We start from the raw sequence: 21732 nt of genomic DNA on the forward strand, positions 1-21732 counted from the left end.
TTTGACAGAAAACAGCAAAATTCTGTAAAGCAATTATCTTCAATAAAAAATAAATAAATTTTTAGAAAAAAACCTCATTGAATGTCAAGTAACACATCCTCAATAGATTTGTGATGGGTTGGGAATACATGAGTAGGGCTAAGGAAGCCACATACATTTTGAAATGATCTTCCTAAGAAGCACACTGTTCGTCAATATCGAATCTTATCTCATTTGAAGTTTTCTGACCCTGTGGAGCTTGAATAATGAGTCACTTTTTAATCTTTGAAATGCAGATGCAGATTAGATGGCAGAACATAACAAGTCTTTTATTTTCCCTCTTCTGTCGTGTAGGGCCTTGGTGAGAGAGGACGTAATATGTTAACATTCACATAACATATTCTCTTATAGAAAACCATCTCTTTATTTATCTGAGCTTCTCCCCATGCCCCTGGAGAAGTAATTAGACCAAATCATTAACCTCTTCTGGAGCTGTTAATGAGTCAGTTTTCTTTATATGAAAGAAAGGTTTGGGGAAAAAGAAAATGTCACTGGTTCAGAATCAGAATAAATAAGTTCATAAAGAAAATATGCACAGGAGATTTGGCAGCAACTTTTGTGATCTTTTCCCCCAATATTCGCAAGTATGAGCATTTATAAAAATAAATATTCTCCTTTTTGTTTTTGGAATTCCTTTATGCATCATACATAAGCTCATCAAGCATTGCTTGTCATGACAGTTACAACTTTGCATCTGCTGTTTATTAAAAGTTAGGATTTGCCTAGGAATTGAATATGTGTCTCCTCTCTCCTGGAGTTGTATAGTTATTTGGAGGCAAAATTGCTTTTGTTTTTCCTCCTAATCTTTGTTACTACCAGCCCATAGTACCATAACGTGTGTATTCAGCTCCCTTAACTCATCCCTTCAGAAGTTATCAGAGATTAGTAGTCATAACCCCAGAATATGAAGTGGTGATTTCAATCTTTAGGATTGAGCCGTGACTTGGACAAGGGACTGTATGCAAGGAATGCTTGGAAACTAAGGCAGGGTAGTGCCAGGGTACTATTTCAGTTGTGACCTACCTAAGGGTCCATGAAAAACATATATATTAATGCTCTCTTGACTCCAATTGCTGATGTTTAGCTTGTCTGTTTGAAAGTATCACGTGCCTAATACGGAGCCAATCAAGGCTGCTTTTTCCCAAAACTGATTTAATGCCAACAAAACTTTCAAAATTTAAAACATTTAAAAAAATTATTTCTTTATTTTATTTTTGGCTGCGCTGGGTCTTTGTTGCTGGGTGGGCTTTTCTCCAGTTGTGGTGAGCGGGGGCTACTCTGGTTGTGGTGCACGGGCTGCTCATCGCGTGGCTTCTCTTGTTGCAGAGCACAGGCTAGGCACGCCGGCTTCAGGAGCTGCAGCACACGGGCTTAGTAGTTGCCGTGTTTGGGCTCTATGGCGCACAAGCTTCAGTAGCTGTGGCAATACAGACTCAGGTATGGCTCATGGGCTTATTTGCTCCATGGCATATGGAATCTTCCCGGACAAGGGATCAAAACTGTATCTCCTGCATTGGCTACAGACTGGGAGAAAATATTTGCAAAAGACACATCTGATAAAGGACTATTATCCAAAATATACAAGGAACTTTAAAAAACCAGCAGTAAGAAAATGAGCAGTTCAATCAAAAATGGGCAAAAGATCTGAATAAACAATATTACCAACATAGATAATACAGATGGCAACTTAGCCTACGAAAAGATTTTCAATGTCATCAGATTGTTTTATTTGCAAATTAAAACGATAATTAACAGAATCACATAAAAGGTAGAGATGCTAAAGGTAAAAGGAGTATTAATAGACTTCTACAAGGAGAAGCAAGATTTTGTAGGACACAACATATTTTGAGATATGCTGTAAATATATTCCCTTTAGGAGTCCTTTCTCTTTGCTGTTCTCCCTAGGCATCTGACTAATTAAAGTGTAAATAAATCAATAAAACAATAATGAGATACCACTACACACCTATTAGAATGGCTAAAACCTGAAACACTGGCAACACCAAATGTTGGCAAGGATATGGAGCAATAACAATCTTCATCCTGGTGGGAATACTAAAATGGAGCAGCTACTTTGGAACTTTGGAAGGTAATTTGGCAGCTTCTTTCAAAGCTAGGCATACTCTCACAATATGATCCAACAATTTCTCTCTTTGGCGACTTACCCAAGTGAGTTGAAAACTAATGTCCATACAAAAATCTGCATACAGATGTTTATAGCAGCTTATCATAATTACCAAAAGATGAAAGCAACCAAGATGTCTTTCAGTAGGTGAATATATAAATAAACGTGTGGTATATCCAGACATTGGAATGTTATTCAGCACTAAAAATAAATGAGGGCTTCCCTGGTGGCTCAGATGGTAAAGAATCTGCTTGCAATGCAAGAGACACAGGTTCGATCCCTGGGTCTGGAAGATCCCCTGGAGAAGGAAATGGCAACCCACTCTGGTATTCTTGCCTGGGAAATCCCATGGACAGAGGAGCCTGGCAGGCTACAGTCCATGGGGTCACAAAGAGTTGGACACAACTTAGTGACTTAACAACAAAATAAATAATAAATGAGCTCTCAAGCCATGAAAAAAAATGGAGAAAAAAGCCAGTATGAAAAGGCTGCATACCATATGATCCCAAAGATATGAAATCCTAGAATAAGGGAAACTACAGAGATGCTAAAAATATCATTTATAAATGGACATTTAAGTTGTTCCCACATGTTCCTATTACAAATAGCATTAATGCTGCAATGAAAATGAGAATGCAAATATTTGCACTTGATGTCAAGATCCTGATTTCAATTATTTTAAATAAATATTTAGAAATGCGACTGCTGGATCATATGGCACTTTTACTTCTTTAAGGGGCGTCCATACTATCTTCCATAGGGACTGCAGTATTTCACAGTCCCACCAACAACTTACAAGGGTTAACTTTTCTCAACATACTCATCAGTACTTGTTACCTCTTTTTTTAAACATACTAAGTCGCTTCAGTCGTAACCAACTCTTTGCAACCCTATGGATTGTAGCCTGCCGGGCTCCGCTGTCCATGGGATTCTCCAGGCTAGAACACTGGAGTGGGTTGCCATGGCCTCCTCCAGGGGATCTTCCTGACCCAGGGATCCAACTGCATCTCTTAAGTCTCCTGCCTTGGGAGGCATGTTCTTGACCACTAGCACCACCTGGGAAGCCCCATTTTTAAACCAGGGTTGCTTTTATGCCTTTGAATGGAAGAACTTCCTTGTGTATTTTGGATCACAACCGTTTATCAGATATATGGCTTGTATACATATTCTCCCATTCCATAGGTTGCCTTGTCATTCTGTTGTTTCGTGTGTTATGCAGAACCGTTTTAATCTGATGTAGGCTCACTTGACTATTTTTGCGTTTATTGTCTATGCTTTTGGTGTCATGTCCAAGAAATCATTCCCAGGAGCATTGTTCAACTTTTTCCCCATATATTTTCTTCGAAGAGTAACTTTTTCAGGAGTTCTGTTTGTCTTTAAGCAATTTGTATAATGTTCAATAAGTGTCTTTATTAAACAACTACCAACTGTCCATTCTCTATCTTAAACACTGCCCTGTTTCTGTGGCAGTGAAACCTCTGCTCTGATTCTGGCCTTTTTAGATATCCTGACTCACTTTACACCCTTTTTCCTTGATTCACTCTTGTTCCCATATAAATCCTACTCCTGGCTTCAGGATCCTAACTTCAACCCTACCTCTGACCTTTTGGACGAATGTTTGCATTTGTTTACTATTTGAATTTTATGGTACTTAAATTTGAGTATGAATCCCACCCTAGCTTTGTCCCAGGAAATCACCCCTAACAAAGTACACTTGCCTATCACAAGGGCTATACCAACACTGGCTATCCCATAAATCAGGGGAGGGGGTAGCAGGTAGGAAGTTAAGATGATGCACATTTTATGCAGAAAATATATTTATTGGCACAATAAGAGATTGGCATCTGGGCATGATTTCCAACCAAAGTATGGAATTTATAAAAGAGCCATTTGACTTTCTAATGTGACATGATAAGCATGTCTCCTTGTAAAAGCATTTTACAGAAAAACAGAATGGCACAACACCAGGATGACAGTAAAGACAGTTCTGTCAATAACCACTGGAGCTGTTCCATGCAGCATTTAAGAGCTGCTTGGTTCACACATGCTGATTATATATATCCATATCTAGATATAGATATAGATATGGATGCAAAAGCCATACAATTGGTTGGAACACTGAGGAAAGAAGGGCATTAGGGGTGCATTTCCAGCCTAAGGGGCACATGGATTTGACAACCAGAAGTAACTCGTCCTGATGTTTGGTCCTATCCAAGGTTTCTGCATTCTGTGCATTCTCAGCGTTTCCAACAGGCAGGGAAAATGAGGTGTCATTACTGTGTTTTATATTAACAGGCAGAATTTGTGCACCCAGACATGCTTAGCATTCGAAATAATTCACTGTACATTGACGTAGGAAAGAGAAAAGAAAAGGTTTTTAAAAAGTGAGCATGTCTCCTAACTTGAAAACTCTATAACCTGGCATTTCTAGCCATTTGCATGGAAACATGTACCTTTGTATCCCTCAATATCATAGTTCTGCTTATTATTCTAGAAAATGCTTAACTTTAGACTGGTATTGTAATGTTCTTTTCTTACAAGTATATTTCCCCCTGGAATATATGTAAACCCATATACTATGAAAGTAACAAATATTTTTATTTCTTTTCCTCCTCCTCTTCTTCCTCCTACTTCTTCTTTCTAATGAGTTGTAGAAAAATCAGTAGAAAGTGTGCTTAATATAGAGAATCAAGATCAACAGAATACAAAGTCACACAAATTCAGTTTTGATACTCAGCTAATGATCGTAGTCGGAGAAGGCAATGGCACCCCACTCCAGTACTCTTGCCTGGAAAATCCCACGGACGGAGGAGCCTGGTAGGCTGCAGTCCATGGGGTCGCTAAGAGTTGGACATGACTGAGCGACTTCCCTTTCTCTTTTCACTTTCATGCATTGGAGAAGAAAATGGCAACCCACTCCAGTGTTCTTGCCTGGAGAATCCCAGGGACGGGGAAGCCTGGTGGGCTGCCATCTATGGGGTCACACAGAGTCGGACATGACTGAAGTGACTTAGCATAGCATAGCAATGATCGTAGTAATAATTAATCAACAGTTTCAAAATGCCCTGTGTTGGGGATTAACATAGGCCATTGCCCTATGTTACTCTTAAACGTGGACTGGGTAATTTATTTTGCTTCACAGCTATGTCTTAAGGGTCCTCCAAGGAGCAATAGCAAAAGCCACAAAAGAAAAGATGAAAGGAAATAACATTTACAAAGTACTTATATATACCAGCCCTGTGCTAGATGTGTTATATACCTTAACTCTTACTCTTCTCAGGGCCTTATGAGCACTAGTGTCCCAGTGATGATGAAAGTCATGACAATGACCGTGGTGGTGATGATGGAGACAGTTATTAAGACTGTCTTTGTGACAGGCACTGAACTATCTTCACTGGACTCATTTATTCCGTGCCCACATTGTGTGCCAGGTACTGTTTTAGGCACTTGAGATACATCAACATACAAAACACACAAAAGTCCTGCCCGTTATGAAGGTATACTTGGGGGACAGAGTGACACTGGAGATGTCCAGGCAAGACACATCTACATAGGGAAGTAGAGAATATGTTAGAAGGGGAAAGTGCTTTGGAAAAATAATAGATCAGAGTACAGTGGGCCAAGATTGTGAGTGTGGGGTTCAAGGTGCAATTTTAAATCAGATGTTGGTTGTGGTGGTAGGCTTACTGAGACCATGACACTTGAAGCAGCTGAAGAGGCTGGCCACGTGAGTAAAAGAGAACTCCATGCAGAGGAACAGCTGGTGGAAAGGGTGTTGGGACCGTCCAGTGAACTGCAAGGAGGCTAGTCTGTCTGGGAAGAGAAGAGCAGTCCCATAGGCTAGATTCTGTAGGGCCTTGCAGGCCAGCAGGAGGAATTTGACTTTTACTATGAATGAACTGATACATCACTGGAAATATCTGAGCAGACAAGTGACGTGGCCAAATATAAATTTTGACAGAATCGTTAAAGTTGTCATGCTGAGAATAATACTCCACTTTACAATAGTGCTCTGAGGTTTCTAGAATTCCCACTTTACAAATGCTAAGTTGAGAAGTGGAAAAATCAAGTAACCTTTAAGTGAGTGATAGAGCCAAGGATCAAATCCAAACCAAGCATTGGCTGTCTTCCAGTCCTGGGCTCAGTTTAGGACCACCCTGAAAGAAGAGCTTCTAGGTTCATGTCAGTTCAAGTTCATGATGACTGAAATACAGGCTTCAGGTATAGGAAGAGGCTGTCTGATCTATCTGGCCTGATAGACTGAAGGCAAAAAAATAAATAAATAAAAGTATTATTTCAGCAAATGACTACTGAGTTCCTATGTTTTAGTCACCATGTGAAGGATTGGAGGCACAGACTTAGCCCTTAGGTAGATTTTGGTCTGAAAGGGGAGAGATGGACATTAACAAATACATGCAACAAAGTATTAGAGGAATCATTTAAAAAGAATCTACAAGCTGCAGCTGAGACCAAGGTGGCAGACTAAAACTAGGTGGGTAGGCATAGTGTGCAGCTCTTGGCAGTTGTCAAAACCCTTTCTCATATTTAATGTTTTGTATTGTCTCATTGTCCACTGGCTCTGAGTTTGGTTTGAATAGCTTGAGAAGAAAGATTTCTTTTCTCTTGGGGGACTTTCCAGGAAAAAAAAGTGGAGATTTTCTCATTTAAAGCTTCCTCTCTGGGTGCTGCCACTTACTAGGTTTTCAATTTCAGTCTATTGAATTCTTCTGCCTGGGATACATTGCAGACTGCTGGAAATCGAGAAAACAGAAGGGACCAGAAGGCTGTCTGAGCCTTTGATGTCAGTGAACTCTACTTCATGGTGTGTGACTGTGTGTCTGTTTCATGAGGGGTGTGTGTGTGTGTGTGTGTGTGTGCATGCACATACATCTCAGATTCTTAGAGAGTCTGCCAGGGCCGAGCAGTCCATCCATGGGACTCTCCGAGGAAATTTTTTGGTTTAAGAAGCTTAATTGGTGTTACATCACCATGTTGGAGCTGGTGCTCTGTTGGGTAAAGCATTCATGTTACCTTTCCAATTACCTCCGAGTGAATTCTTGACTCTCTGCTGCTTTTCCATCCTGCTGCCTTGGTGATGCCTTCAGACATAATTCTTCCAAGATTCCCAGCCAAGGAAGCACCGTGAAATGGAAACAGGATGGCTTGTGGACCCCTGGTCTATGCTGGGGTAGAACTCCTGATCGTGGAATTTATTAAATTTGGTGACAGTGAAACCCATTCTCATCTGTAATTCAGACATGAAAGTGCCTACTTCACAGGGTGGTCTTGAATAAGATAACCCATGCAGTGGGCCTGGCTCAGTGAGTGTTAGCTAGTTGTAGGATCATTTCAGGGATGATGTCTTCTCACGTATGAACTGGCGGCAATTCTGAGCACTGGATCATACATAGCCTTGGCTGACAATAATAATAAGCCGTCCCCCTGTGCAGGACTTCCAGAAGGCTGGTCACTGGCTTGACCTGCCAGAAGGGAGTGGGTAGAAGGCGGAGGAACCGCAAGCCCCTGCTGAGGTTTCACCTCGGCTGCTTCCATCAGTAGCTTCACCCCAGGGATTGTGGAAATATTTTTGTGTTCCCGGAACCTCGTTCTGGGCACCATCCCAAGACAGCTCAGTGTCTAGAATGCTGTAGAGCTCAGACATTACAAGGCAAGAGAACTGCACAGTGGACGGGAGCCTTCCTTGGAGAGTTTCTAGGGAGGGTGTGAGGAGATCATGGCCACAATCACTGACACACACTGACTGAATGTGTCCTTTCTCTGTGTCAGTTTACTGGGGGTCTTCCCGTCCTTGGAGTTAGCTTAGTGCTTACTTATTCCCTGCTCCACTCGCGGTAACAGTTGCTTAGACAGCATCCCTTTGACATGAGACATCAAAGACAGATGTCAACCCCAAATGTCTGCAATGGCTGCTCCCTGGAAGAATCAATCACCGATTCATGGGCTTGAGGATGAAGCAGAATCCAAACTCCTCAGCAGAACTCACAAGCTCCATACAGGGAGTGCTTTCTGTCTTCCTAGGATGCACCCTCGGGAAAGCAGAGTCGAGGCACCCAGAGGTGGGGGTGGGGACCCGCAGAGGGGGCTCTCTGGAGCATGCATTCATTCCGCAAACAAGCATAAAGTGGACCATCCCCATTTCCTGCAAGCTATGGAACTTCTAGCCTGGAGCCTGGAGTGGGGAGGAGGAGGACAGCAGGTGAGACGGGTAACTGGGTACAAGACAGTGAGATACACACAGCGCCGATAAATAAGATGCTCGGGGAACACAGTGGAGGGCCTTATAGGAAAGTAGCTTGATAGGATCTAGAAAATAAACAGGTTCCCCCGCTGATTTAAAAATTGCTGACTCACAAACTCCTGCAAGGGCAAGGCTCAAGCATCCTGAATTTGCTTCGTATCTTATCTGCTGTGGAGTTGAAAGCATGTGAGCAATGAATGTGAAGGAATTGCCTCGACAGTGAAGAAGGAGGCATTGGCTGGCAGTTGTGAGCCAAGCAGGGGAGGGGTACCCTAAGTATGGAGTGATTGACTTGGTGCCGACTAGGGATAAAGTGCCCTCTCTGCCCTCCAGAATAATTTTCATCCATCTTCATAGATGATTCAGGCTAACTCAATTTAACTTTGAATTTTAATCTCTCTAACCACAGAGTTGGAATTTGGCAGCCTCCCCTCCCCTCCAGAATCATCAAGGAGGCTTAGAATGGTTCTTAGAAAGGTGCTTTGTGTTTCCAGAAACAAAGATGTTTTGAGCATCTGACGTGTTATCCTCTGCAAGGCATGCTCACTAAAGGCATCATTACACTTGGGTAAGAAAATCAGACCTGAGACACGTGAGTCAGGAAAGCGGGTTCCAGCATGTCAGAAATAGCCCAGAAGGTCATCCTCAGAAATAAACCCCTGGAGCAGCGGAGCACTGGAATGGATACCTAGAATGTGGGAACGCTAAAGCAATCTTCTGTTTATGCTCAGATAACATCAGACCTCTCTAGGGTCATGTGTCTAATCCCAGGAACTTCAGAGAAAGGGCAGCAGAAATTGGATGGGCTTCAGAGCAAGGTTGTCAAGATGATTGAAGGGCTGGAAAAGAAGACTTACCAGAAAGGTTAAAGGGGGTAGATCTGGTACCAACCAGCTGTGCCACTTCAAAGTCACTTCAGTTCCGAGGAGATCCGTTCCCTCTTCTGTGAAATGAGGACGGTGGACTGGCTGAGCGCTCAGGACCTCCTAGGTTTCACAACACTTTTGTAGTCCGAAAGGAGAGAGAGAGAACCAGGCAGTAACTTTACCATTCATCTGAATTGTGTGCTGCCTGTTACACATCTCTGTCTTCCTTATAGAAACCAAGTGAGAGAACAAAGTCTGAGAGGGCAGGAAGAGAGATGCAAACATAGGGAACAAACTTGTGGACACAGGGCAGGAAGCAGGGGGTGAGACAAGCTGAAAAAGTGTCAGTGATGCATATACATTACCATGCTTCAAACAGCTAGTGGGAAGCTGCTGATACTACAGGGAACTCAGCTTGGTGTTCTGTGATGACCTAGAGGGGTGAGAGGGCGGCTCAAGAGGAAGGGGATACATGTGTACATATAGCTGACTCATGTTGTGGTACAGCCGAAACTTACACAATATTACAAAGCAATTATACTCCAATTAAATAAATGAATATTTTTAAAAGATACTTTGTTGAAACAAAAGCAATGCAGTAGAGGGCTTTTCCCAAACGTAGCAGAATTCAGAAAAATGAATGGAGCTAACCTTTGAAGTTTTTGTTTAGAATAACCTTTCAGTTCTCACGTCTTCAGAAATTATAAGCCAATTTTCTCACATGGAGCCCTTTCCCCTTGCCCTAACCATGCTGCCATGACAGCTTCCAGGTACCTCCGCATGGGTCAGGTGAGACAGGAATCAATCTTTTATTTATTCCCAAACAGATGCCAGTCTTCTGTGCCCACAGGCAGAGACCACAGGTCACCGTAGGGCAGGAAATCCGTGTAAAAGCGAGAGGGGAAAAGCTCCTACAGGAAAGCCTTGTCCTTCCTTTAATGGTGCTCCCACAGTCAGAGGCCTCCTGCTCACTGCAGTCAGCATGCCTCATGGCACTAGCCTTAGAATTCTACCCGCAATCTCTACCCCTAATATCTCCTTCTCTCTGGAGGAGCCGTGGATTGGGAGGGAGAGCAGGAGACATGAGGAAAAATCTGAGACTCCATGGAAAACTAAACTCTAGGGCCTACGGTTCCTGCTCACCACTGCCTTGGGTGAGTGACTCAACCTGATGCAAAGGCCCAGGGTCATGTTGTCTGGAGGGTGGAGCCCAGGCCGTGCTGACTGGGGCCAACACCCTGGGTCCCACTGTCCACCTCCTGGTCGTGCTCCAGGTCAGAACAGTGTTCAACCTTGGCTGCATTCTGCAATCAGCTGAGGAGCTTTTAAAAAATACTGATGCCCAGGCCTATTCGGAGAGGAATCAAATCAGGATCTCTTGGATTCCAGGAGGAATTGCCTTACACTATAGACTGGACCATGAACCACTATATGCTTCCTGTGGCAAATGAACTTAAAACACACAAAACATCAGAAGAATTACAAAGGAATAGAAAATCCCCAGTTTATAATATCTTGTTTCTAACATATATGTGTGTGAAGTCACTCAGTTGTGTCTGACTCTTTGCGACCCCATGGACTGTAGCCTGCCAGGCTCCTCTTTCCATGGGATTCTCCAGGCAAGAATACTGGAGTGGATTGCCATTTCCTTCTCCAGGGGATCTTTCCAACCCAGGGATCCAACCTGGGTCTCCTGCATTGCAGGCAGACGCTTTATCCTCTGAGCCACCAGGGAAGCCAACATATATGTAACACTCCTTTAAAAATCCTCTTCTGGAGAGGTTATGGAGAAAAGGGAACCTTCTTGCACTGTTGGTGGGAATGTAAATTGATACAGCAACTATGGAGAACAGTGGAGGACAGAGATTCCTTAAAAAACTAGGAATAAGACTACCATAGGACACAGCAATCCCACTACTGGGCATATACTCTGAGAAAACCATAATTTTAAATGACACATGTACTTCAGTGTTCAATGCAGCACTATTTACAATAGCCAGGACAGGGAAGCAACCTAAATGTCCATCAAAGAAGATGTGCTGCATATATACACTGGTATATTAGTCAGTAGTAAAAAAGAATGAAATTGGATCATTTGTAGTGGTGTGGATGGACCTAGAGTCTATCATACAGAGTGAAGTAAGTCAGAAAGAGAAAAACAAATATCATATATTAATGCATATATATGGAATCTAGAAAAATGGTGCTATGAGCCTATTTGCAGGACAGAAATAGCGATGCAAATGTAGAGAACAGACTTTTGGACACAGAGAAGAATAGAGAGGAGGGGAATTGAGACGGTAGATATGCATACCCTGTGTGAAATAGACAGCCAGTGAGAAGCTGCTGTACAACACAGGGAGCCCAGCTCAGTGCTCTGTGATAACCTAGAGGGGTGGGGTGGAGTAGGGCGTGGGAGGGAGGGGATATGTGTATACATATACTTGATTCACATTTCTGTATAGCAGAAACTAATACAAGAGTGTAAAACAATTATCCTCCAATTAAAAAGCCTCTTCTTGTGGAGATGCTATATTTGCTATGCCTATGACGAACATGCTTTTACACAGTATCTTTTTATTAGCTTTGATTATCTGATGTACCTGAGGAACACATGCTCTCAATGAATTGTCTGCAAAAATAATTGGTTGCAGACCAGTCTTGATAGCCACTAACTCTGTTGATTTCTCCCAACGAATTTGATTTCGACATAGAGCCTGGCACTTAGTAGGAACTTAGTATGTTCTTGATAACTGATGAGCAGTTTTTGAACTTGCCTCTGAAAATCTCAGCTCTCTAGATGCTTATATGCTATTAGGGTAATGTATTCAGAACTTAAAATGGTGGTAGCACTAAATCAATATTTCATATCCATAGGGGCTACTGGCTGTAGTGTAGATTTACAGAATTTCATTTCCATCTACAGTTTTCCTGCCCTATCTCATCTATCAGAAAAAGGGTTTGCATTTGTATTCTCACTGCAGGATGCTTTCACCTTGTCTGTATATGCGTCATTAAACAGTTCAAGATCAATTGCAGAAGAGGTAAATAGCAATCTTTCTCGCTGTTTACGGCAAATTTCAGAGCTGCAGTCTTTGAGTCCACCTAAACCTGGTTTTTGTTGTTGTTGTTATTAAGCATTCCTTTTCAGCTCTCCTATAGGTGCTAGATGATGGATGGAGCCAGAGTACCATCTATCAAAGCATCCTGCTGGCATACAGATTGCAAAACCTATTACGCTCATCATTGGTACCCACGTGGAACCCTTGTTTCTCAGCTCTGTTCATCTTTGTTCAAGCTTCTATCTCTTGAAAGGCTTCATTCACAACCACCCTCTTTGCCCCACCATCTCCTGATCATTCATCTTGGTACCTCCTTTCAGAAAGCCTTCCTTAGGAGGTTTTATCCTGGTAATATGCTCTGTTGCTCCCTAGGACCAACCTACCACTGAATTTGAACTCATTGAGGACAGAAATTGCACTTATTCACTGCTGAATTCACAGCACTTAGCAGATTCTAGACATTTGATAAGTGTTCAGTTAAGATATGTACCCCATATATAATTGTTCAGCCATTGTGCAAAAATACTATCTTCTGAGAAAAAAACATTTTCTATCTCCTAAAGATAGAAACAAGTCACTATTCTTTGCGATGAAAGTCCCCAGGCTGAAATGGTGGTTCCTCTCTGACTCCCTTCTCTTCCCATAGTGAGTCCATCCTTCTTTTGGAATGCCTAGGAGTTGTCCCCAACTCACCACACAATTCCCCACCAGCCTAGCCTCACCTTCCTCTTAGAGCTCTGTTCAGGATTAGCTTCCTCACTTGCCTTCACTGTTGGTAGTCTCTCTCACCACCCAATTTTGCAGCCAGCTTTCAGCTAATCTTCCCAAAGGAAAAGGCTTGCTTTTGCTTCACACTTGCTTAGGAACCTATAATGGCTCCCAGTTTGTGTTTGTTTTTCTCTAGAATTCTTTTATTCATTGTCTGATTTCGTTCAAACCACTTATCCTAAATCTGTGTGCTCCTCTCCCCCTTGCTTCTCCCACCCAACACAGACCATCTACTGTCCACTCCCGTTCAGTGGGTTGTCCTCTATCCCTCCCATCAGCAGGCCCTCCACTCACTCTGACTTGCATCCTGTGAGGCTGTGTTCAGCTCCTCCCTCAACATGCCATGGCCTCACCTCTGCTGTGTGCCTGGGAGCCCACCTACCCTGAAGGCTCATCCCAAGTCCATCTCTTACAGGATACCTACCCTCACCACTCCAGTCTCTACTCATCTCCTCTTCCCCTGGTTTCCTTTTGCATTATTAGGTGGTACCATGGCTGTTTAGGTTCCCTAAATATTACACAGGTTTTAGTATCTTTCCCTCCATCGCACTGTAAACTTCTGAGATCATGTATAACATTTCTTTCGTGTTCTTCGATTTGCCTGTCATAGTGGATCCGGCAAACTTGTTGATGCTTATCATCTCTTGGTCAGTGTGATCAATGGGAATTTTTGGATAGATCAAGCTGAAAAGGTATCAAACACCAAGAAACAAACTCTGAATTTGTGTGGGGAAAATGAAATTGGTCCATGTAGGTTATTTTTTATATAATTTAGATACTTATTAGGCCAATTATTTTGATGATGCTAATCGTCATCCTAGAAGCCAAAGTTTCAATACTTTGGCCACCTGATGCGAAGAACTGACTCATTGGAAAAGACCCTGATGCTGGGAAAGATTGAGGGCAGGAGGAAAAGGGGATGACAGAGGATGAGATGGTTGGATGGCATTACCGACTCTACAGACATGAGTTTGAGTAAGCTCCAAGAGTTGGTGATAGACAAGGAAGCCTGGTGTGCTGCAGTCCACGGCATCACAAAGAGTTGAACACAACTGAGTGACTGAACTGAGTAAGCTGTAACCATTATTTCAATTTAATTGAACACACATGACAACATCATTTAATGAGAATATACCATGTGCCAGCCTTGTAGTGGGGTAGAGCTAGAGGATCCCCAAATGAATAAGCTGTAGGCAGATAACAAGAACACTGGGTAAACTGTGGGTAAAATTATAATAGGGGGAAATAAAAGTTTAAACATATTTTGGCTTATAGTTTATGGAAAAACTCAAAGACTTAGGACATGGATATAGGATGTAGGAATTTTAAGGGAAGAGGGTAACATAGTGGGGACTGAGGGAGGAGCAAACTGCATTGAATTTGACATTTCAGGATACTTTTAGAAAATCGTTGGTTAAATGCCATTTTGTTGGAGCACAAAGTATTGGAAAAGAGATGGAGTGGCAGAAAATTTGAAGAGTAAAAATGTTCATTGGTACCAGGTTGCATGGTCTTCAAGGATTTGGACTTTTCGTGTAAGAAAAAAAGAAGCCACTGAAAGACTTTGAGCAAAGTCCTGATTGCAAATTCTTATAGAATTCTGCGGCATGATCCCTTTAGGATGCTGGAGAAGCAAAAGCTTGGCCTAAGGCAATGAATTTCCTTTTTACTTGAAATGCTAGACTTGAGAGAAATATGTCATATGAAGCTGGAAACTGTCGAACATCTCAGACAGCCAGGAGTTTGCTCTCTAATGTGTGGGATTTTGCTAAATGTATAATATTTGCATGTTTCCAGGGTTGTCATAGAAGCAAATGGCATGTTTTTGAGAATGTTGCTCTCCTGTGGTGTTTCCTGGCTCGGACAGGATGTACTTTCACTTGGAGGGTTGGATATCTGGAGCCCAAACTGGAGTGGACTTTTACCTTCCAGAGTTGAAGTGATTGAGTTGAAAGGCAGCCACCATCTCCAACATGAACCATTCTTTCAATCTTTAGCAAGAGGGCCCCACTAATGGAAAAGTACATCAGGGAAGCTGAAGTCAAAAGGACTTCATTTTCACCAGCAATTTTGTTTGGATTCATTTGTTCAGAATTAATATTTGCTGGAAGTGGAAACTTGTGCTCATTTTCTTTGGATCGTTAAAATGTGCTCATCTGAGCCATAAACAAAGCCAGCCGTGCCCAGATATCAACTAGAACAACTCGATTAGTGATAATTGCTTCACAGCTCTCCTGTGTATGTCACGGAGGCTCGTTTGACTACAGTTACTAAACACAGTCTTGGCGGGTGGAGGGGGTGAGACAAGTAGTTTCCACCTTCAGACAGATTTGACCCGGAAAGGGTGCAGCCGTACAACTGCTCTCCCTCAAAAGCATTTCAATACCTCTGCTAGGCTGATAAGCAGAATACAGTATTAGTTTAATCATGGTAAATTTTTAAAATTTGCATTTTAGCTATTGTTTAGGGAAATACCCCATAATAAAGATCAGAGCCTTTGAGAAAAGACACAAAATTTTGAGGAAAGAGGTAGGATGCTGTGGAGTATCGGGGAATGCAGAAAATGGTGGAGTAGATTAATAATGTCATGACTCAAGGAGCAAATGACATGGGATTTGAAAGCATAGGATCAAATAAGCAAACAGAAAATATATAGTTATTGTCCAACTTTAAGCATGAACACTTTAAACAGGGAACTGGTGTCACCAATCGGAGCCCCATGAATTGTATTGTGAGAGCCATTTCTCATGTAACTGATACACAAAAACCAAATTGGAGGAATCTAATAAGCCAAGGAGAGGTGAAAGGATGGGTGAGAGATGACCCATGGGCTCGTTTTGGAGAGAACTAGCCCAAAGAGTCTGGGCGCTTGGCACTTCTTGGAATGGAGCACTGTTGATCTTGACTTTCATATTCTGGGCTGTAGATGCTGAGACATACTGTCTTTCTGTGTGATCACTGAACCCTTCAAGGTCATGCACTTAGCATGTACTCAAAGATCCTTTGCTCAACCAATCCCCACAGACACTTCAACCTCACCCATTTAAGTGAATCTGACTGAAGGCAGGAGGAGAAGGGGATGACACAAGATGAGATGATTGGATGGCATCACTGACTCGATGGACTGGACATGAGTTTGAGCAAGCTCTGGAAGTTGGTGATGGACAGGAAAGTCTGGAGTGATGCAGTCCATGGGGTCACAAAAAGTGGGACTCGACTGAGCGACTGAACTGAACCTTAGTGAAGTGCTCTCCCTGTCTGCTTAGGGTCCCTGCTCTGTTTTCAAAAGGCACAAATGGTGAATTTCTCTCTCTGTTGATTTGTTCATAGTCGTTATCTATTTTTTGAATGTTTGTTTTCCCATGTTTTTGATAAAGCTGAATGGATTGCAAAGGTAAGATAAGAACTTCCTTTCCCCAGGGCTATATTCATTCTTCCCAATTGAGCTGGAAAACACTATTATTAGTTTTACCAACCCTTGAAAGAACTTCTCCCTAATATATTGTTTCTAGGAGACACTGGGAAATTCTTAAGTCAGGGTAACCACTATGAAAGATCTGGAAAGAATCAAGAATAATGAGAATGTCTGAAAGAATTTGGTCTCTTGAGCAAACTAGCCTATTTCTAATAATTTCATTATTTTTACTAACATGATTTTTTTGAACTTCTAAAATAAATTTGTAGCATAGTCACCTTCTCTCCTTGGAGCTTTAGAAATAATATCCACCATTTATGGAACATTCATTATGTTCTGGTCACTCAGTTCAGTTCAATTCAGTCGCTCAGTCGTGTCCGACTCCTTGCGACCCCATGAATTGCAGCACGCCAGGCCTCCCTGTCCATCACCAACTCCCAGAGTTCACCCGAACTCATGTCCATTGAGTCGGTGATGCCATCCAGCCATCTCATCCTCTGTCGTCCCCTTCTCTTCCTGCCCCCAATCCCTGCCAGCATCAGAGTCTTTTCCAATGAGTCAACTCTTCACATGAGGTGGCCAAAGTATTGGAGTTTCAGCTTTAGCATCAATCCTTCCAAAGAACACCCAGGACTAATCTCCTTCAGAATGGACTGGTTGGATCTCCTTGCAGTCCAAGGGACTCTCAAGAGTCTTCTCCAACACCACAGTGCAAAAGCATCAATTCTTCGGCACTCAGCTTTCTTTACAGTCCAACTCTCACATCCATACATGACCACAGGAAAAACCATAGCCTTGACTAGATGGACCTTTGTTGGCAAAGTAATGTCTCTGCTTTTCAATATGCTATCTAGGTTGGTCATCACTTTCCTTCCAAGGAGTAAGTGTCTTTTAATTTCATGGCTGCAATCACCATCTGCAGTGATTTTGGAGCCCCCCAAAAATAAAATCTGACAATGTTTCCACTGTTTCCCCATCTATTTCCCATGAAGTGATGGGACCAGATGCCAACTCAACACAGACCTAATTTGATCTTTACTATAATCCTATGAGAAACCTGCCAGAAACTGAGGATCAGAAAAATTAAATGATTTGGTCATATCTACTAACGGATGGATGGAGAAGGGATTTGAACTCAAGGCAAAATGAAGCTAAAGCTCATTTTCCCACCCTACTGGGCTACTTCCCTAAGACATGAGTACACCGTTCTGTAGCCCAACAGAAATTGAACTCAGTTAAAAATAAGCACACAGGCCAAAGACTTATCTTTCCAAGGGTAGATTGCTCGGTGCCTCTCAGAAAATTTCAGCTTAACACCCTGAGATTAGTTAGCCTTGCATCTCTGATCCATGGAGGTCTGTTTAATTCAAGTCACATGTGGGCATTTTGACTCCAATTATAACGTCAGTTCTAAATCTGTTGGTATGTCATAGAGGCGCAAGTTAAAACCCAGGAAAGAACTTGAGCCGTTACTGTTCCCAAGCAGAAACATCCTTGGAAGCTTATCTGAACAGAAGGCCTATCTGAAACCTTGGAGGTTTGCCCAGCCTTGGTTTCCTGTCTAACTGAAAGCAGAGAGACCCAGACTTGGAGCCAAGAAGTTTGCACTTGTGGGATCAGCAACCTAAATCTGAAGGATCTGGACTCATAAGGCCAGATGCAGCCTGCAGCCAGGACCTTGCCGGCATCACCATTGCAGTGCACCCAACAGTAAGAGGAAAAACTTGCAGAAGAAGATGTCATAAATGAAGTAACAATACAGCAACGCGAACCAACCTCCCAACTGGCAGAGGGGAAAACACATCCCCCCGCCCGGGATTATATTTATAGTTTATTCCGCTATCCTTGGCATCCAGAAAACATCTTTTGCTATCTGTGATCATGCTGGGAACTAACATGTACTGAGCACTCGCCATGTTTGTGATGCTCTACTTAGCACCTTGCACATATCATTTTAGTGGTGAGGGATTAGAAAGAAAGTGGCTGAAAAGCCTAGTGTCAAGTGCAAGGGTTTCTACAGAGGGTATGTTTTTGGCACTATCTTTGCTAAGAAGGAGCCAGCTCTGTTTTTAGAGCTGAACCACCTCACCTGCCTGCACTGTCTTCTAGACCCCAGCCAAAGGTCACCTTGAGTCAATACGCTTCGTTGTCGGGCCATGGCCATGACTGCAGGAATGACCCCATCACCTACTTTGGGAAGCAGCACCTCTGAGGCATCCAAGGTCCTTCAACAGACGTTTCCGGCCACCTCCCAGTGATGCTTCCTGCTTTGGCTACACTTAACCCCACAATCAAACCGTATCTCTTCCCTGATGAATACCTTCCCTTGGATTAGAGGAGACGTGGCAACATCTGTGGGAGAAAAGGGAACCTTTCCTCTTGTATTGTTTTCTTAAGGAGGAGGAAATTTCCTGGATATTTCACAGGAGACTTCCTGTCTCAATGACCAGAATTTATCATGACCTATTTCTAAATCCAGCCTTCACAGGAATGGGATTATCTTAGACTCATTGGGATCTACCAATGAGCTGGGGATGGGGGTGACGTCTCCAGAGTCATGTGAGCAGAGGTAAACACAATAAGTGGAGGTCGGGAAGGGAGAGCCAAAGGGACAAGACCCTGTGGAGCAGCCACCTGCGTCCTACACAGGCCTCCATATTTCACACCTGGGTCTGTCCTTCCCACCTCTGCCCCAGACAAAGTCTTACGTTCCTTCAAGTATCACCACTCCAGAGCTGGGTCTCGCTATTCTTTTTTGTTTTTTCCACTGAAGTATAACCACTTTACAATGTTGTGTTAGTTTCTGTTGTACAACAAAGTGAATCAGTTAATGTGTATACACACAGACGCCAACAAACACATGAAAAGATGCTCAACACCTCTAATTGTTAAAGAAATGCAAATCAAAACCACAGCAAGGTATCACCTCACACAGGTCAGAATGGCCATCATCAAAAAAAATCTACAAACAATAAATGCTGGAGAGGTCATGGGAAAAAGCCAACTGTCTTGCACCATTGGTGGGAATGTAAACTGGTACAGCTCCTATAGAGAACGGTAGGGAGATTCCTTAAAAGACTAAGAATAGAGTTATCGTATGATCCAGCAATCCCCGTACTGGGCATATACCCTAAGAAAACCATGTTCCCACTGTTTTCAAGGAACAGAATCTGTCCCTCTTTATATTTCCATGCCACTCTGTACCCTCGTGGGTTTTCCTCATGGCTCAGCTGGTAAAGAATCCGCCCACAATGCGGGAGACCTGAGTTCGATCCCTGGGTTGGGAAGATCCCCTGGAGAAGCGAAAGGCTACCCACTCCAACATTCTGGCCTGGAGAATTCCATGGACTGTAAAGGCCATGAGGGTCCCAAAGAGTCGGACAAGACTGAGCGATACTCACTTTCGGGCTACCCACCTCTATCACAGCACTTACATCTTCTTCTTCTTTTTTATAGATAACCTTCTTCTTCTCCACTCATTCATTTTTTAAAAATTTTATTTATTCTTAATTGAAGGATAATAGCTGTACAGTATTGTATTGCTTTCTACCAAACAGCAACAAGAATCACCCATGTCCCCTCCCACTTGAACATGCCTCCCACTTCCCTCCCCAACCCACCCTTCTAGGTTATTACCAAGCCCCAGTTTGAGTTCCCGAGTCATACAGCAGTTTCTTATTAGCCAGATACCTTCTTTTTACACGTATCTCTTCCAGATGGGCTAGGAGCTCTCTGATCAAAAAAGCCATATATTAGTCAATGTTGTATTTCCAGCATCTAGTTGAAATAAAATAGGTGCTCAATAAATGTTGGCTTGAAAAGATTTCTGAAACTTCTCTGTGAAAGTCTATTTTATCATTACTTAGAATGGAGGGTGGGGGTGCAGGTTTGATTTAAAAAGTGGAAGAAAATAAAGAATGACTCTGTTATTGGTTTGTTTGAAATAATTTTTAACCTGCTTAATTAAAAAAAAAAAAAGAAGAGGTGAGGGAGCAGGGGTGCCAGGTATTATGTATCGTGCCTTGTGTCACTGCGCCTGTATCCCCCACAGCACACAGGAGAGGGTGGGCTGCAGCAATTCAGGCCTCATCCGTCTATGCTCAGATTCAAAGACTGACACATTTCCTAACTTGCCCAAGGCCCTGGCAGGGAAAACTCGGCTCCCCAAACTCAGGTCATTCTAGTGCAGCAATAACCAGCTGGGTTTTCAGCAACTTGGATGGAGCCATCTGTTTTCCCAGCCCACATAAAAATATGCACAAGAAAGGTGCAAATCAGCAAATCTACAGCTTCCAGGGGACCCAGCTGGGATGCGCCCTCCCTTTGGGGACCGCTGTAAGGTAAATCCGGTGCTGGAAGACAGAGGGCCAGCAGCAAGGGTAAGGGGGCTAAGCCAATCCAGACTCCAGGGTCGTCCCTTTCCTGCCCATGCCTAGAATAGAGCCCATCTGGCTCCCTGGCCACGTGGCCATTGTGCCTGTGTGAGGGGCACCGCTGAGCTTGCTGAGAGCCCGGAAAATTACCAGCGGCCTCACGCAGTTCCCACCAGGCCACCGGGAACCAGCCACAGAGGAACTCCCTTCTCTGACACTCCTGGGTCCTCTGACTGTCTGGTCAACCCTCGGATTCCCACATAACCAGCGTGGTGAGCCCAGGTGGTCGGGAACAGAGGGGCTTTCTGTGTCCTGGTCTTAGAGAAGAAAGCATCTTAGCTTTTCCCATGTATCTCCCTTCCATGGCTGCGGCTTCTCCTTTCTGACCACGCCACATCACAGAAGGGGATTTAGAGCTGTCTTGGCTCCCTGGCAAAGCCACAGAGAACAGTAGATTCCACATGAAAAACGGAATAAAATGGGGGTGCTGTTAGCCAGCCACCCAGGTGCAGGCAGCTTTTGGCAGCCCAGGACCCAGCAGTGATTTAGAAGGGTCTTTCTCCAAGTCATTACAGTTAATTGTCACCGAGCTATAGATTCATCAGCAGGAAAAGAGCCAGCTCCAAATCCCCAGGGAATTTCAGATGGATTAATAAGCAAAGTGGCATGCATGTAAGGCATCTGATCCTCTATAAAGAAATGATTTCATTATTTCTTTATGCCTCACTCCAGGATCCCGTGCTTATTATATTGCTCTCCTCCACATCGTGGACGGCATCTGTCCAGCAAGGCTCCGGGTCAGGGGAAATTACTGTGCTCCTTGTT

At 43.2% G+C, this 21732-nt stretch overlaps 1 long non-coding RNA gene across 1 annotated transcript in view; it reads left to right on the forward strand.

Moving 5' to 3' along the window:
- The window catches only part of LOC132342423 (uncharacterized), a 40721-nt gene that overhangs the window by 18246 nt on the left and 743 nt on the right, over window positions 1–21732 (forward strand). The gene's annotated exons all lie outside the window — the stretch shown is intronic.

Source organism: Bos taurus, chromosome 16 (genome assembly GCF_002263795.3).
Source record: "Bos taurus isolate L1 Dominette 01449 registration number 42190680 breed Hereford chromosome 16, ARS-UCD2.0, whole genome shotgun sequence".
Classification (NCBI taxonomy): domain Eukaryota; kingdom Metazoa; phylum Chordata; class Mammalia; order Artiodactyla; family Bovidae; genus Bos; species Bos taurus.